Below are 18,591 nucleotides of genomic sequence, written 5' to 3'. Positions count from 1 at the left end.
CCATTTGTGAAGCTTCCCTCCCTACAGGTGGGCAGCCAGGAGCTCTGACCTGGATCCTTCCATGAATCCTAGCGCTTAGTGCTGTGTGCACTTAAGCAGGGCCGTCCTTCCAGTGATTTCTTGTCATACATACTAATTGCATTCCCGAGACAAATCCCAACTGGCCATAATGTATAATTTTTTCTACATTTTATTATTATCATTTTTTTGACGAGAGCACTACTCAGCTCTGGCTTATGGTGGTGCGGGGATTGAACCTGGGACTTCAGTGCCTCAGGCATGAGAGTGTTTTCACATAACCATTATGCTATCTACTCCTGCCCTACAATGTATAATTTTTTGATAGGCCCATTTTGATTTACTTTTTTTTTTTTTTTTTCAGTTGGAAGAGTAATGGATGTGATGTTCTTTTCTTGGGATCTCAGTCTGATTTTCATATCAGGAAAATACTGTCTCATAAGATGAGCCGAGAATATCCCAGTAATCCAACTGAAATTCATTTTTACATGGTTCAAAACTTGGAGTACACTTTTAAGCAAATGTATACAATTTTTAGTGCTGTTATATAAAAGACTGTACTTTATACACCGAACTGCCTTTGTGAGCTTGTTAAAAATCAGTTGGCGATGTTTATGTGGGTCTACCCTGTGTTTTTCTATTTTGATCCATTATTTTTGCAACTGTCTGTATGCCAGCACCATATTGTTTTAATGCTGTAGATTTACCCTCACAGTTTTGAATTAATTCAAGGACTTTTTTTTCCTCTATCAATTTAATTTATTTATTAAAAGATTTTTATTATCTTTACTTATTTGATAGAGATGGCCAGAAATTGAGAGGAAGGGGGAGCTAGGGAGGGAGAGAGACAGAGAGACACCTGCAAGGATGACAACAACAACAGCAATAATAACAACAACAATAAAAAAACAAGGGCAACAAAAGGGAAAATAAATATAAAAAAAATAGGTACAGTACAGTGACCTAAGAGGAGCACCAAGCTAGTGCATGGTGTTTGTTTGTCTGTTTCTTTTTTTTTTTTTTTTTAATAAAATGAAGATATCGACAAGACCACAGGTTAGGAGGGGTACAATTGTGGTCTAGAAGGTGGCACAGTGGATAGAGCATTGGATTCTCAAGCATGAGGTCCTGAGTTCAATCCCTGGTAGTACATGTACCAGAGTGATGTTCTTTCTCTCTCTCAGCCTATCTTTCTCATTAATAAATAAATAAAGTCTTAAAAAAAAAGAGGGGGAGTCGGGCTGTAGTGCGGTGGGTTAAGCGCAGATGGTGCAAAGCACAAGGTGCAAAGCGGAAGGCTCCCGGTTCGAGCCCTGGCTCCCCACCTGCAGGGGAGTCACTTCACAGGTGGTGAAGCAGGTCTGCAGGTGTCTGTCTTTCTCTGCCCCTCTCTGTCTTCCCCTCCTCTCTCCATTTCTCTCTGTCCTATCCAACAAAAATGACAACAATAATAACTACAACAATAAAACAACAAGGGCAACAAAAGGGAATAAATAAAATAAATATTTAAAAAATATTTTTTAAAAAGAGGGGTACATTTCCACAAAATTCCAATCCCAGAACTCCACATCCCATCTCCTCCCTAGAAAGCTTTCCTATTCTTTATCCCACTGGGAGCATGGACCCAGGGTCATTACATAGTGCAGAAGGTGGAAGGTCTGGCTTCTGCAGTTGCTTCTCCTCTGAATATGGGCATTGGCAGGTGGATCCATACTCCCAGCCTGTCTCTCTCTTTCCCTAGTGGGGCAGGGATCTGGGGAGCTGGGGCTCCAGGACACATTGGTGAGGTCCTCAACTCAGGGAAGTCAGGTTGGCGTCATGGTAGCATCTGCAACTTGGTGGCTGAAATAGCACTAAAATATAAAACAGATCAAAGTGTTTCATAATCAGGAACCTAAAGGCAAGAATAGAGCAGATGAGATTTGAGGTCTCCGTTTTGCAGAAAGCTAGTAGGTCTATTTTAGGTAACTTCCAAGGGACACGTGTGCATGGGATTTCTAAGCGTGAGGTCTTGAGTTTGATCCCTGGCAGAGTGATCCTAAGTTCCTTCTTCCTCCCTCTCTTTGTCCTTTATGAATGAATCTTTTTTTAAAATATCTATTCCCTTTTGTTGCCCTTGTTGTTTTATTGTTGTAGCTATGACTGTCGTCGTCGTTGTTGGGTAGGACAGAGAGAAATGGAGAGAGGAGGGGAAGACAGAGAGGGGGAGAGAAAGACAGACACCTGCAGACCTGCTTCACCGCTTAGGAAGCAACTCCCCTGCAGGTGGGGAGCCAGGGGCTTGGAAAAAAATCCTTGCACAGGTCCTTGAGCTTCATATTATATGCGCTTAACCAGGTGCACCACCACCCAGCCCCCTAAAATAATGATCTTTTTTTAAAAAAAGGAAACAAAAAGTATTGGAGTATGAAGTTCTGAGTGCTGCAGGTTTCTCTGCCTTTCCATCTTCCCCTTCCCTCTCGGTTCCTGTCTCTATCCAAAATAAAGAAATTAAAAAAAAAATTGCAGAGGGAGTTGGGTGGTAGCACAGCAGGTTAAGCACACATGGCACAAAGCGCAAGGACCGGAATAAGAATCCCAGTTCAAGCCCCCAGCTCCCCACCTGTAGAGGGGTGGCTTCACAGGTGGTGAAGCAGGTCTGCAGATATCAGTCTTTCTTTCCCCTCTGTCTTCTCCTCCTCTCTCCATTTCTCTCTGTCCTATCCAACAATAACAGCAATAACAACAACAATAATAACAACAACGATAAACAACAAGGGCAACAAAAGGGGGAAAAAAGCCCTCCAGGAGCAGTGGATTCGTAGTGCAGGCACCAAGTCCCAGTGATAACCCTGGAGGCAAAAAAAAAAAAAAAAAAAAAAAAGAAAGAAAGAAAAGAAAAGAAATTAGAAAAAAAAAAAAAAAAAGGCTGCCTATAGCAGTGGATTTGTAGCACTGACACCAATCCCCAGAGATAACCCTGGTGGCAGTAAAAATAAAATAAAATGAGAGTGTCAGAAAGAGAACTTTTCTCTCCTGAGCCCAAGTCTCACCAAGTAGGAGTCCTGTCAGATGCTCTCAGCAGCTGGCCTTTCTGCCCTTCTCAGAAGTGTCATGTCCCCCACCACCACCTCTGGAGCTGATGGACAGAGGAGATTGGAGTCCTCCCTGGGCCTGAGGACAGTGATGGCTTGTTGCTGACAAGGTAATGTGGCTTCCCAAGGTGCCTTGAGGTGCAAGTTGTCTGGGGGTGGGAGGAGGGGGGATGTGAGGCTGGATGGTGGCACAGCCGATTGAGCATAAGGATCCTAGTTCAAGCCCCTGGCCCCCACCTGCAGGGGGAAAGCTTCACAAGTGGTGAAGCAGGGCTGAAGGTGTTTCTCTGTCTCCCTTTCTATCTCCTGCTCCTCTCTCAATTTGTCTCTGAATAAAAATAATGAATTATTTATTTATTTATTTATTTTTGCCTCCAGGGTTATTGCTGAGACTTGGTGCCTGCACTACGAATCCACTGCTTCTGGAGGCCATTTTTTCCCATTTTTTGTTGCCCTTGTTGTCATTATTGTTATTGTTGCCATTGATGTTGTTGTTGCTGGATAGGACAGAGAGAGACATGGAGAGAGGAGGGGAAGACAGAGAGGGGGAGAGAAAGACAGACACTTGCAGACTTGCTTCACTGCTTGTGAAGCGACTCCCCTGCAGGTGGGGAGCCAGGGGCTCGAACCGGGATTGATTCTTCCGCAGGTCCTTGTGCTTTGAGCCATGTGCACTTGCCCCGCTGTGCTACCACCCAGTCCCCATGAATTTCTTTTCTTTTCTTCTTTTCTTTTCTTTTCTTTCAAATAAAGCACACACAGTCCTCCTTTGCACCAGCCAGTCCCCAAATTGCAAAATGACAGCAACAATTTTTTCCTTCTAAGAAAGGGAAAAAAGTGGCCCTAGTAGTTCATGTACTGGTTTGTGTATTTGAGTCTCAGAGCTTCAAATCCACCCTCACATGGGAAAAAAAAAAAAAAAAGCTTTAATTTGACTTCCTTCCCATCTGAAGCAAAGAGACAAGGGAAGGGGGGAAAAATCACCCAGAGGCGTTTATTTGGAAACGTCTGGCTTAAAACTCTTGGGACGAGGCAGAATGGAGGCTGGAAGTGGAAGCGGAGACAGGAGATTTACATTTTGCAAGCCTGGGTTTGCAGCGACTCTCACATTTGCATCTGCGACATCTGTTTGTGTTTCTGGAGCCGGGAGCTCCAGTGCTTTACGCATTCCTCTACCATCGCGCCCCTCCCTTCCCCTCTTTTCAGTGCCCAGCACAAGACCTGCATAGCACCGGGCGCTCTACCGAGCCTTTTAATAAAACACCGAGGAGATGAATGAATGAGGAAAGGAGCTACTGTGATGTGCGCACAGTTCCCCACCAGTTTTTAAATCAGATCTACTTAATCGAGGGAGACACGTAGACATGCAAGCTCAGAGGGGAGAGAGAGAGAGAGAGAGAGAGAGAGGGAGAGGCAGCACTGCAGAAAGGAGGGAAGCTATGGTCCCTAAGCTTAACTAGACAGCCTGACCGGGGCCACACCTGACTCCTGCAGCTGGAAAATAATAATAGCAACAATAATGACTGTCCGGGAAAGCAGTGGTCCTTTCCGCCTCCGCCCACTCCTACAGACGTGCAGGAGGCCTGGAAGCTGAGGGGAGAGGGAGGCAGCCCACCCAGGGGCCTCCCCAGAGCGAGGCAGGATGGCGGGAGCCCAAACGCTAAGCGATTGCTAGAGCGATGGGTGGAGACACTCGAGTTATTCACAAAGGCTGGAATTCCAATGAGGCTGGCGCTGCTCCAAGTCGCAGTAGCTGAGAAGGAGAAAGAGAGAGAGACAGAGAGAGAGATTAAGGATTCATCACTAGCTCAGCGTGGCCCCTGCATCCCTCCCTCCTTCCCTCCCTCTCTCACCGCTTGGGGCATGGGGGTGGGGAGCAGGGCCCCCCTCACCGGCAGCACTTTTTTAGCTGGAAGGGAGGGGGGCTGAAGTTAGGCAGCTCGCTCTCATCACATGATGGGGGACCTGTATCATGTGATGACTCCGGTGATGTTGAAGGCGGCATGTGACTCCCAGGGCTCTGTAGGCTCCCGAACAATTTAAATACAAAAACACAAGCAGGTTCCCCTCGTCTGTCTCCTTGGCCTATTGGTGCCGCTCGCCCCTGCCTCTGGGTGACTGCCTGCTGCCTGGGGGTGGGGGGGGTGAGTGGGTAGGGAATACCCTCCCCAAAATAGTTTTCTTTCTTCTCGAAGACGCTGACCTGTGAGCCCCGGGTTCCTGGAGGCCAGGCCTCTCGGCTGGGGGGTCCCCCTGGAGCTACATCCCATCTGTCCGCAGCCTGGTAAGTCATGGCAGGCTTGGCGGGGAGCCTTCGCGAAGCCTTCTCTCCCCAGGGCTCGTTAGCATGCGCGGGGGCGCAGGGAAAGTGTCCTGGCCCTGGGGACAGTCACTCTGCAAAACGACGCAGCATTTCTGGTCCCCCGGAGCCCTTCCTGTCTGTCTCCCTCCCCCTTCCTTTTTTCTGTCTCTCTGTCTCTCTCCTGGATCCTCTAGCTCTTACCTTCTCCCTCCCCACCTCCCTCTGACACTGCTTCTCAGGAGTTACTCTCCCCATCCATACCTTAAAAAAAAGGGTATGATTATATATATATATATATATATATATATATAATATATTATATATATTATATATATTATTATATATTATTATATATTATTATATATATTATTATTATATATTATATATATTATATAATATATTATATATTATATATATTATATATTTATATATATTATATATATATATATATATATATATATATAATGTTTTAACCTTACTGTCCAAAACCCAGGGATCATCATCTAAGGATTCAGCAATTGGAAATGAACTAACACACCCCTCCCTTCCCCCAAAAGATGTATGTCACCCAGATCCCAGAGATGGTTCAGTTCCTCTGTGTGTGTGTATGTAGGTTTGATCTATTTCAAGGAGGGGGTGTTGGTCAAAACTGGTTTTTTTTTTTGGGGGGGTGGGGGTTGTTTTTTGGCTGGCCTGGGGTCTCACAGCAGTTTGGAGACAATGCTTTCTGACCCTGAGTGTCTCACTCTGGGGTGGGGGGTTGCGGCTGGGGGGGCATGAGGTCTGGAAGCAGGAGTCCAAATCCGAGGGATTCACTCAGGACCAAGAGCCAGCTGAGAGTTGGGGCTGGAACCTTTGCAGAGTGAGGCAGGAGGCGGGCTGAGACACTTACTCAATGGGGCCAGGGAGGTGGATTTCTTCTTGTCACTGTCTGTCATCACTAGGAAGGAGGCACTGGGCCTCAGGAACCCCCTGGTTGGATGTGATCCTTGTATTCTGACATCCCTGCAGCAAGAAATAGCAGTTTGGGGGGAGGGCACACTGTTCACCCAACAGCTCAATGAATTGCTTTTAATGTCTCTTTTAGAGATGGAACACTGCTAATAGGGTCACTCCGCTTGGAGGCGAGAGAGCTAAGGGTTAGTATCGTTTGTTTTTATTTTTTAAGATTTTATTTATTAGTGAGCGAGATAGGAAGAGAGAGAGAGAGGACATATACCAGAGCATGACTCTGGTGCATGTGTCGCCAAGGATTGAACTCGGGACCTCATCATTGAAGAGTCCCAACATTCCATCCACTCTGCCACCTCCTGGACCACAAGAGAGCCAACTTTTGAGTTAGGGTAGCTCTACTTCAGAGCCCAGGTAGTTAGTCTTGACCATAAACTGCCTCAGAACACACCTCTCCCCATCAGCCTGAGGGGAGGCTCATTGGAGAAGACAGGACTTGCATACCTGAGGCTGCAGGTTCAATCCCCAGTGACACTTGGTGTCTCCCTCATTACCTAAATGAATAAAGATCTTTTTGAAAATATGATATTTATTTGTGTTTGAATAGAGGAAGGGAAAAATCAAGAAGGAAGGGGCAGATAGAGAAGGAGAGAGACAGACTCCTGCAGCACCGCTTCACCACTTGTGAAGCACCCACATGCAGGTGGGGACTGGGGGATTGAACCGGGGTCCCTGCATGTGGTCATGTGTGTGCTCTCCTGGGATCGTTACCACCCGCCTCCCTAAATATGTGAGTAAGTCTTTCTGTTGTATCTACATGACTATGTGGTGAGTAGAATAGAGAGTTTGGGAGCGCTCTTTTGTGAACAAAACAGAGGCATCTTATTCTTGGGGAGTTTATAATCCAGGAGAAAGAGAAAGAGGTGAACAGTTGGTGAGGTGACAACAGAGAGCCGCAAGTGCTGGTCAGCAGAATCTCCTCAGCTGATGGAATCATTTATTTATTTTGCCACCAGCGTTATCGTTGGGGCTAGTTACCGGCACTACAAACCCACTGCTCCTGGCGGTCCTTCTCTTCCTTTTTGTCTTTCTGTTTGATTTGATAGGACAGAGAGATTGAGATAGGGGGAAATGGGGGGGGGGAGAGACAGTCAACTGCAAAACCTGCTTCACCACTTGCGAAGCCTCCCCCATGCAAGTGGGGAGCCAGGGCTTGAACCCGGGTCCTTGCTCATGATAATATGTGTGTTTAACTAAGTAAGCCATTGCCCACCACTCTCCCATGTAGTCTTTTTAAAAAATATTTATTTATTTATTCTTTTTTGTTGCACTTGTTATTTTATTGTTGTAATTATTGTTATTGTTGTTGGATAGGACAGAGAGAAATGGAGAGAGGAGGGGAAGACAGAGAGGGGGAGAGAAAGACAGACACCTGCAGACCTGCTTCACTGCCTGTGAAGCGACTCCCCTGCAGGTGGGGAGCCGGGGGCTCGAACCGGGATCCTGATGCCGGTACTTGCGCTTTGCACCATCTGTGCTTAATCTGCTGCACTACCACCCGACTCCCTCCCATGTAGTCTTTTAATGTCTATTTATTTATTTATTTTTTAAAATGTATTTATTCCCTTTTGTTGCCCTTGTTGCTTTTTTTAAAAATTTCTTTATTGGGGAATTAATGTTTTACATTCAACAGTAAATACAATAGTTTGTACATGCATAACATTCCCCAGTTTCCCATTTAACAATACAACCCCCACTATGTCATTTATCATCCTTCATGGACCTGTATTTTCCCCACCCACTCACCCCAGAGTCTTTTACTTTGGTGCAATACACAAATTCCATTTCAGGTTCTACTTGTGTTTTCTTTTCTGATCTTGTTTTTCAACTTCTACCTGAGAGTGAGATCATCCCATATTCATCCTTCTGTTTCTGACTTATTTCACTCAACATGATTTTTTCAAGGTCCTCCATCCAAGATCGGCTGAAAATGGTGAAGTCACCATTTTTTACAGCTGAGTAGTATTCCACTGTGTATATAGACCACAACTTGCTCAGCCACTCATCTGTTGTTGGACACCTGGGTTGTTTCCAGGTTTTGGCTATTACACTACTGTTGCTTTATTGTTGTAGTTATTGATGTCGTCATTGTTGGATAGGACAGAGAGAAATGGAGAGAGGAGGAGTAAGAGCGGGGGAGAGAAAGACAGACACCTGCAGACCTGCTTCACCACATGTGAAGCGACTCCCCTGCAGGTGGGGAGCCGGGGCCTCAAACCAGGATCCTTACGTCGGTCCATTAATGCTTTGCGCCACCCGCTGCGCTACCACCGGACTCCCCTGCTTCACCGCTTGTGAAGCCTCCCCTGCCCTCTACAGATGGGGCTGGGGGACTTGGGCCTGAGTCTTCACACATTGTGACAAATGCACTCAACCAGGTACACCACCACCTGGTGCCCTATTGATTGACCTTTTGCAGTTAGGATTATGGTTAGTATTCAGTGCCCGCATGACTACACTATATCTGGTGGCCATTTCTTCTTTCCTCTTGGTAGAGAGTGAGAGACACAGAGAGAAAGAGACAGAGACTGCAGCACCATTCATCACTCGTGAAGCTTCCCTCCCCCTCCACCTACTCCCCCTCCCCCCCCCACAAGAGCTCCCATGTGGTGGCCACAGGGCTCAAACCCAGGTCCTTCTTGCACATAGTCACGTGTGTGGTCTAACGGGTAAGTCCCCCTGCCAGGCCCCTTAAGGTAATAGATTAAGTTGTGGCCAAAGGGAAGTGCAGGGGGCATCCAAGAGCCAGGAAGAACATTAGATTCGAGTGGGCAAAGGGGGGGGCAGCAAGCAAGCTGAGGGGCTGAGCCTGTGCCGGGCTGCCACCCCACCAGGTCTAGGGGCCCTGCATCCTGTGTGAGTCCCTGCAGCCCTTGCTGGAGTGACGCGGTCTTTCTTCCGGGATCAATGAACAACCATTAGAGCCTTTTAAGCTGGGAAGCAGCCGGATCAGACCTGTAGTACAAAAAGGTTCTCTTCCAGAGGTTTATTGGCTTTCTCTTTGCTGCATTACAATGCCGCCCCCCCCCCCCCCCGCCCCAATCTAGCATTTCAAAATAACAGTCATATATCACTCATTGTACTGGGACCACGTGGTTTCGCACTTCTTTTTATTTTATTTTATTCAAAAAAGGAGACATTAACAAAACCATAGGACAAGAGAGGTACAACTCCACACAGTTCCCACCACCAGAACTCCGTATCCCATCCCCTCCCCTGATAGCTTTTCTATTCATTATCCCTCTGGGACTATGGACCCAAGGTCCTTGTGGGATGCAGAAGGTGGAAGGTCTGGCTTCTGTAATTGCTTCCCTGCTGAACATGGGTGTTGACAGGTCGATCCATACTCCCAGTCTGCCTCTCTCTTTCCCTAGTGGGGTGGGAGCTCCAGGACACATTGGTGGGGTTGTCTGTCCAGGGAAGTCTGGTCGGCATCCTGCTAGCATCTGGAATCTGGTGGCTGAAAAGAGAGTTAACATACAAAGCCAAACAAACTGTTGAGCAATCATGGACCTAAAGGCTGGAATAGTGCAGATGAAGTGTTAGGGGGGACTATTGTGTACTTTTGTGTATTGTGGGGACTATTGTGTACTTTTGCTTTCAAGTATATATTTTGCCCTAGTTTATGGATACGTGTGAACATAGGCTCTGTCTCACGGGACCTGGTCTATATCTAGGTTTTGGGACTTTGTTAGGAAGTGAACTACCTGGAATGGAATTTGAGAATACCATAAAAGGAAAGGTCTCACCCGAGTAATGAAGCTGAAGGGTTGTCATTCCACACCTAAAGTCTCTGGACACAGTCTGAAGTGAAGCATGCTGAGGTGGTACTCATTGCGTTGATCACTTCTGTTTTTTTTTATATTTTTTAAATTTCTATTTATTTTATTTATTTATTCCCTTTTGTTGCCCTTGTTGTTTTATTGTTGTAGTTATTATTGTTGTTGTCGTTGTTGGATAGGACAGAGAGAAATGGAGAGAGGAGGGGAAGACAGAGAGGAGGAGAGAAAGACACCTGCAGACCTGCTTCACCGCCTGTGAAGCGACTCCCCTGCAGGTGGGGAGCCGGGGTTCGAACCGGGATCCTTATGCCGGTCCTTGTGCTTTGCGCCACCTGCGCTTAACCCGCTGCGCTACAGCCCGACTCCCCTGTTTTTTTTTTAAATGTACTTTTTTTTTTTTTTAAAGATTTTATTTATTTATGAGAAAGATAGGAGAGAGAAAGAACCAGACATCACTCTGGCACATGTGCTGCTGGGGATGGAACTTGGGACCTCATGCTTGAGAGTCCAAAGCTTTATCACTGTGCCACTTCCCGGACCACTTTTAAAAAATATATATTTTATTTATCACGTATTGGACAGAGACAGAAGTTGAGAGGGAAGGGGAGACAGAGAGAGAGAGAGAGAGAAAGACAGGGCCAGGTGATGGCTCACCTGGTTAAGCACACACATTACAGAGCACAAGGACGCAGGTTCAAGCCCCTGGTACCCACCTGCAGGGGGAAAACTTCATGAATGGAGAAGCCATTCACTCACTGTCTCGCCTCCTCTCTCAAGTTCTCTCTGTCTCTATCCAATAATAAATAAATAAATAAATAAAAATTTTAAAAGGGAGAGAGAAGACACACCTTGGCAGCACTGTTTCACCATTCATGAAGCTTCCCCTCTGCAGGTCGGGGCTGGGGGCTTGAACCCATGTCCCTTTGCACTCAACCAGGTGTACTACTGTCTGGCCCCTGCATCTCTGTTCTTACCCAGGTTCATTCGCCTGGTAGATTGTCTGGGTGTGGTTGATCTCAGATTGCCTCAAGCATGTTTTCTGTTTGGCAGGGGTCTTTGAAAGGGGTCAGGCCAAGTGTCTCTCTCCCTAACCCATTCTTCATCATTAAGATGACTGTGCTTCAACAGCAAGAAGAGAGGGGAAAATGCCAGCCCACAAGCACTGCTCCAACACCTGCCTGTACTAGTTTGTTAGTGCTTCATTGGCCTGGAGAAGTTCTGTGTCAAGTTCAGTTTCAAGGGATGGAGGAATACATATCTTGAGGAGGAACGACATAATACAATATCTATTTTATTTCGGTCAGTTCCACAAATTCCAAATGATAAGTATGAGAGAAATTGATTGGAAGCCTAAGGGAAACATGAAACTGATTTTGCTATGATTGGATGTAAACACAGAACTGATTATATATCACATTATTAATTATTATTATTTTATCAGAGAACTGTTCAGTTCTGGCTTATGGTGGTGCTGGGGACTGAACCTGGGACTTAGGAGCCTCAAGCATAAAAGTTGTCTTTTATATATATATAATTTAATAAATATATTTTATTTATTTATTTTCCCTTTTGTTGCCCTTGTTGTTATATTGTTGTAGTTATTGTTGTTGTTGATGTCATTGTTGTTGGATAGGACAGAGAAATGGAGAGAGGAGGGGGAGAGAAAGACAGACACCTGCATACCTGCTTCACCGCCTGTGAAGCAACAACTCCCCTGCAGGTGGGAAGCAGGGGGCTCAAACCGGGATCCTTAAGAGCCGGTCCTTGTGCTTTGCGCCACGTGCGCTTAACCATCTGTGCTACTGCCCGATCCCCAAAAGTTATCTTTTTTTGCATAACTATTATGCTATCTTTCCCTCCTTTTAAAAAAAACAAAACATTTATTTAGTTGTTATTGGTAGTAAGAGAAGGAGAGAAGACCTAGAGTATCACTCTGGCACTTGGGATGCCGGAGCTTAAAAATCCAAGCTTCCCCACTGCACCATCTCTTCCCAGGCTCCTGCTTAGAACAAGCAGGAGCAGAACTGTCACGCTGCCTCCCAGTCCCAGATTTTAATTTTTTTTTACAGGAAGGAATAAAGAGGTAAACAAAGAAAACAAGATGGAACAAGGACATGAGAGCTTGTAGATTTGGTGTTGAAAGGAGGAAGAGGGGCCGGGTGGTGGCGCACCTCGTTGAGCGTGTGTGTTACAATGCGCAAGGATCCGGGTTCAAGCCCCCGGCTCCCACCTGCAGGGGGAAAGCTTTACAAGTGGTAAGGCAGGGCTGCAGGTGTCTCTCTGTCTCTCTTCCTATCACCCCTCCCTCTTGATTTCTGTCTGTCTCTATCCAATAAATAAAGATAATAGTAAATTTAAAAAATATTTTTAAAAAACGGAGGAAGAATTTCCTATCTGCTGGCTTTGATTTGTACAGTGAGGTAGAAGGCCAACTCATTAACAGAGAGCAAAGGAGACAGGAAAGAAGGGGGAAAAAAAAGACAGGGAGTCGGGCGGTGGTGCAGCGGGTTAAGCGCATGTGGCGCAAAGCGCGAAGACCGGCATAAGGATCCCGGTTTGAGCCCCCGGCTCCCCACCTGCAGGGGAGTCGCTTCCCAGGCGGTGAAGCAGGTCTGCAGGTGTCTCTCTCTCTCTCCCCCTCTCTGTCTTCCCTTCCTCTCTCCATTTCTCTCTGCCCTATCCAACAATGACGACAACAATAATAGCAACAACAATAAAACAAGGGCCACAAAAAAGGAATAAATAAATAAGTATTTAAAGAGAGAGAGAGAACAGAAAAAAATGGTCATTGGAGAAGGTCAAACAAGCCTCCCACAAACAGAGAAAAACAGCTCTGGGCAAAGCAGAGTCCTTGCGGAGGACAGAGAGCGTGTATTCAAAACGGTGGCTTTTTCTCCAGTCACGGTCAAGTGCTTTGGATCAAGGTGCCTGCAGATTCAAGTTCTGGTGAGTAAGTAGCTGGGAGGTTGAAGAGTTCTTCTTCTTTTTTTTTTTAATATTTATTTATTCCTTTTTGTTGCCCTTGTGTTATTGTTGTAGTTATTATTGTTGTTATTGATGGATAGGACAGAGAGAAATGGAGAGAGGAGGGGAAGACAGAGAGAAAGGTAGACACCTGCAGACCTACTTCACCACCTGTGAAGTGACTCCCCTACAAGTGGGGAGCCGGGGGCTCCAACCGGGATCCTTACATGGGTCTTTGAGCTTTGCACCTTGTGCGCTTAACCCGCTGCGCTACCGCCCGCCCAACTCCCAGGTTGAAGAGTTTTACAGGGGGAGTGGCTGCCAAGTTGAGCCGAAGAATGTAAACCGGCCCAGAGTGGGGCTGGAGCCAGGAGCGAAAGATGGAGAGTGAGCTAGTGGTAGGTTTGATGAGCAGAAGACACGAAGAGGAGAAAGCACTTGGGTGTTAGCTGGGAAATTGTTTGCATGCAGAGTGCCAGACCCTGACACAAATCATCGGAATTCTCAGGAATTCACTGAGATCTTCAAGTGATTTTTATGCACATTAAAGATTGAGAAACACTGATCTGTACTGTCTGGGTGTGGAGGTGCTGTGGGTAAGGTGAGGAGATAATGATGACCTCCTAAATCATACATCTTTGCCTTCCGTTTTTTTTTTTTTTTTTTTTTTTTGCCTCCAGGGTTATTGCTGGGGCTTGGTGCCTGCACTACACTGCCCCTGGAGGCGACTTTTTCCCTTTTGTTGCCTTTGTTGTTTATCATTGTTGTTATTACTGTCATTGTTGTTGGATAGGACAGAGAGAAATGGAGAGAGGAGGGGAAGATAGAGAGGGGGAGAGAAAGACAGACACCTGCAGACCTGCTTCACCGCCTGTGAAGCGACTCCCCTACAGGTGGGAGTGGGGGGCTCGAACCGGGATCCTTACGCTGGTCCCTGCGCTTCAAGCCACTTAATCCGCTTAACCTGTGTGCTTAACCGGCTGTGCTACCGACGGACTCCCTGTTTCCCCTTTCAAATTTGATCTTGATTTAGCAGTAAGTCTCTCTCTCTCTCTCTCTCCCTCTCCCTCTCCCTCTCCCTCTCCGTCTCCCTCTCTCCCTCCCTCTCTCTCCTTGTACTGTGTTGTGCTGAATATATACATACATACATACATACATACATACATACATATATATATATATATATATATATATATATATATATATATATATATATAGTTGTTTACCACAGGCCTGCTCAGCTCTGGCATACAGTGGTGCTGGGAAATTGAACCTGGGACCTCAGAGCCTCAGGCATGGGAGTCTTTTTGCAGAACCGTTATGCTGTGTTCCCTGCCGTGCAATGTATTCTTTCTACTATGGATGGGCATTCGGGGCCCTCCCAGTTCGGAGGTATTATGATTAACTGTGCTTGAACATTCTTCCACATTTTTTTTTCTGGACTCATGTAACAATTTCTCTAGGCTAGAAGTGAAAGCACTAGATGAGAGTGTGCTTATATTTAACTTTACCAGAAACAAATAAACAAAAAAAGTCAGATTGTTTTGCACATATTGTTTTTATTCCTTCCCAATCCTTATACCTTTTAATTTCGTTTTGTTGCCTCATTGTACCGGCAAAAGCTTCTGCTACGACGTAGTGGGAATGGTGAAAGCAATTACTCTTGTCTCATTTTTATCTCGAAGGGAAAACACCCAGCTTCACACAATTGGGTTACATGTTTGCTAAGGGTTTTTTTTTTTTTTTTTTTGAGACTTTTGTGTTTCATTCGATTAAGAAAATCCCTCTCTATTTCTCCTGTGCTCAGAAGTTTATTTAATTTTGAAACCATAAATAGTTTATGAATTTTGTCCAATACTTCTTCTTTGTCTTTTGAGAAGATAAAATGACATTCTCACTTTAATACTTGCATGTGGCAGTTCTATTGATTCGTCTTCATTTTTATTAATTAATTAATTAATTAATTTATAGAATAGAAACACACTGGCAAGACCATAGGATAATGGAGGTACAATTCCCATCACCCGAACTCCATATCTCATCCCCTCCCCTGATAGCTTTCCTATTCTTTATCCCTCTGGGAGTATGGACCCAGGGTCCTTATGGGTTGCAGAAGGTGGAAGGTCTGGCTTCTGTAATTGCTTCCCTGCTGAGCATGGGCGTTGGCAGGTCCATCCATACTTCCAGCCTGTCTCTCTCCTTAATGGGGTGGAGCTCTGGGGAAGTGGGGCTCCAGGACACATTGGTGGGGTTGTCTGTCCAGGGAAGTCTGGTTGTCATCCTGCTAGCATCTGGAACCTGGTGGCTGAAAAAGAGTTAACATATAAAAACATACACATTGTTGATTAATCATGAACCTAAAGGCTGGAATAGTGCAGATAAAGATTTAGGGTCTCCATTTTGGAAATAGCTAGTAGGTCTATTCCAAGGGGCCCATGACTTTATTAGTTTTTGCCTGAGCCTGACCTCTGATATGCAAGTGGACCCAGGTGATTGGGGAGATGGTGTCATGGCTGTAAAGAGGGTTAGAAAGCTGCATCAGGGAAGAGAGTAGCTCCCAAATACATCTTCATTTAAAAAAAATTATTACTTGTTTATTCCTTTTTGTTGCCCTTGTTTTATTGTTGTAGTTAATTTTGTTGTAATTGATATCGTCATTGTTGGGTAGGACAGAGAGAAACGGAGAGAGGAAGGGAAGACAGAGAGGGGAAACACAGACACCTGCAGACCTGCTTCACCGCCTGTGAAGCGACTCTCCTGCAGGTGGGGAGCCAGTGGCTGGAACCAGGATCCTTACACCGGTCCTTGCGCTCTGCGCCACGTGCGCTTAACTTACTGTGCTGCGCCCGACTGTTTTTTAAACTCGGTTGAGATATTGGCATAGAATGTCTAAGTTGGAGGTATACACTGTGACTGGTGATAGTATATTTTTGCAAAATATCGTCACGACGGGCTTAGCTGACACCTCCCCCTGCTCACATTCCTGTGTGGTAATAATATTTCACGTCTTCTCTCAACAGCCTTTCAAGTATACAGGATAGCAGTGTTGATTGTAGTCATCGTGATATGCATTAGGTCGCCAGAACATATGCTTTCCTTTTTTAAAATACTTATTGGACGTATTTATTAGATAGAGGCAGAGAGAAATGGAGAGGGGAGGAGGAGATAGGAGAGAGAGAGAGAGACCTGCATTTGTGCCTCACCGTTCGTGATGCTTTCTCCCTGCAGGTGGGGACGAGGGGCTTGAACCTATGTCCTTGTGTACTGTGATGTGTGTGCTTAACCAGGTGCACCATCAACCAGCTGATGTTTTTCTTTCTTTGATAGAGAAAGAGAAATTGAGGGAGTCAGGCAGTAGCGCAGCAGGTTGAGCGCACGTGGCACAAAGAGCAAAGACCTGCATAAGGATCCTGGTTTGAGGCCAGGGCTCCCCACCTGCAGGGGAGTTGCTTCACAGACGGTGAAGCAGGTCTGCGGGTGTCTGTGTTTCTCTCCCCCTCTCTGTCTTCCCCTCCTCTCTCCATTTCTCTCTGTCCTATCCAACAACGACATCAATAACAACAACAAAGGCAACAAAAAGGAATAAATAATTTAAAAAAAAAAGAAATTGAGGGAGTCGGGCGGTAGTGCAGCATGTGGCGCAAAGTGCAAGGACCCGCAGAAGGATCCCGGTTCGAGCCCCCGGCTCCCCATCTGCAGGGGAGTCGCTTCACAGGCAGTGAAGCAGGTCTGCAGGTGTCTATCTTTCTCTCCCCCTCTCTGTCTTCCCCTCCTCTCTCCATTTCTCTCTGTCCTATCCAACAATGATGACATCAATAACTACAACAATAAAACAACAAGGGCAACAAAAGGGGATAAATAAATACTTAAAAAAAAGAAATTGAGAAGGAAGGCGAAGAGAGAGAAAAAAAATAAAGCCACCTGCAGCTCTGCGTCACCTGCCGTGGTGCTCCCTCCTCCCTTGAAGGCGGGGACTGGTGGCTTCAGCCTGACTCCATGCACGTGGCAATGTGTGTGCTCTACCGTATGTATCAATATCCAGCCTCCCAGGACATACTCTTTTTTTTTTTTCTTTTTTTCCGCCTGTCAAGCGACTCCCCTGCAGGTGGAAAGCCAGGGGCTTGAACCAGGATCATTTCGCCGGTCCTTGCGCTTGGCGCCACATGCGCTTAACCCACTGTGCTACCGCCCGCCCCCCACATTTCTGCATTTCTAATATATTCATATCAGAGAATTCTCGGCTTAAGTGGTATAAACAACCAGATCCTATAGAAATGTGTGTCAGTCACACTAAATTAGACGCGTTGGTTTGTAGTGCAGTCTGATTCTTCTTCTACTTCTAGCGTTTGCCCTTCTTCCGTAGCCAGACAACAGCGTCAGGTTGAGCCTGATGTAAAGTTTCGAGACCTCCTTTGAATCTGGAGAGGTGGCAGTCGTTGACTATGTGGGTCATAGTCTGTCTGGAGCCGCAGGGGCAGTTCGGGTCGTCTCTGGCTCCCCAGCGATGGAACATAGCGGCGCACCAGCCATGGCCTGTTCGATAGCGATTGAGGAGGGCCCAATCATAACGTGCTAGGTCAAAGCCGGGTTGACGCTTGCAGGGGTCTGTGATGAGGTGTTTGTTCTTGACCTCAACTGACTGCCAACTCTGTTTCCAAGAGTCTGGAACAGAGAAGTTCAGTGTAGGTGTAGGGGACCAGATTGGGTGATGAGACGTCAATCGTTGGACAGGGTGGGCGAAGATATCCCCGTATATTGGCAGGTCCGGTAGAGCATAGACGTGGGAAATGAACTTAGATGATGCCGCATCCCGACGAATATCTGGCGGGGCGATGTTGCTAAGAGCTGGCAGCCATGGAACTGGGGTGGAACGGATGGTTCCAGAAATTATGCTCATGGAGGAATATAATTTGGAATCGACCAAGTGGACATGCAGTCTGGTGAACCTGGCTCACTGAACTTAAATTGTCAAACTCCTGGAGAGACACCAATGGACTAGTCTTTAGAATCTGAAGCCACGAACTGTATTCTAACCTTGCAGACTGCCAAAATAGCTGATTCGGATCGAGCATGGCTTTGCCCTGTGCACAATCCGGGGCTGAGCCTTCCCCCTCCCCACCCCCACTTCCACACTGAGAGAAATTTCACAACCGTGGTCTCTTTCTGCCTCGCTGTCTCCGTCTTTATCAAAGAATAATACAAAACTGGGAGTCGGGCAGTAGCACAGCGGGTTAAGCGCAGGTGGCGCAAAGCACAAGGACTAAATCTTAAGGATCCCGGTTCGAGCCCCTGACTCCCCACCTGCAGGGGAGTCGCTTCACAGGCAGTGAAGCAGGTCTGCAGGTGTCTGTCTTTCTCTCCCCCTCTCTGTCTTCCCCTCCTCTCTCCATTTCTCTCTGTCCTATCCAACAACGATATAACAACAACAATAAAACAAGGG

General features: G+C 46.3%; 1 protein-coding gene across 7 annotated transcripts in view; it reads left to right on the top strand.

The window, feature by feature from the left end:
* Positions 1-5,237: 5,237 nt before the first annotated feature.
* Positions 5,238-18,591, top strand: part of TNRC6A (trinucleotide repeat containing adaptor 6A) — a 189,724-nt gene continuing 176,370 nt past the window's right edge. For 3 of the 7 annotated variants that reach the window (XM_060172772.1, XM_060172765.1, XM_060172762.1), the window contains exon 1: positions 5,239-5,376. The gene's annotated coding sequence lies outside the window, so the exon portion shown is untranslated. Of the gene's footprint in view, positions 5,377-18,591 lie in introns of all 7 variants that reach the window. The other 4 variants (XM_060172764.1, XM_060172771.1, XM_060172766.1 and 1 more) reach the window with 3 other exon arrangements.

The sequence above is a fragment of the Erinaceus europaeus genome, chromosome 15, assembly GCF_950295315.1.
Source record: "Erinaceus europaeus chromosome 15, mEriEur2.1, whole genome shotgun sequence".
Lineage (NCBI taxonomy): Eukaryota > Metazoa > Chordata > Mammalia > Eulipotyphla > Erinaceidae > Erinaceus > Erinaceus europaeus.
The sequence above is the reverse complement of the archived record's forward strand: the minus strand, read 5'-3'. Positions and strand labels throughout refer to the sequence as shown.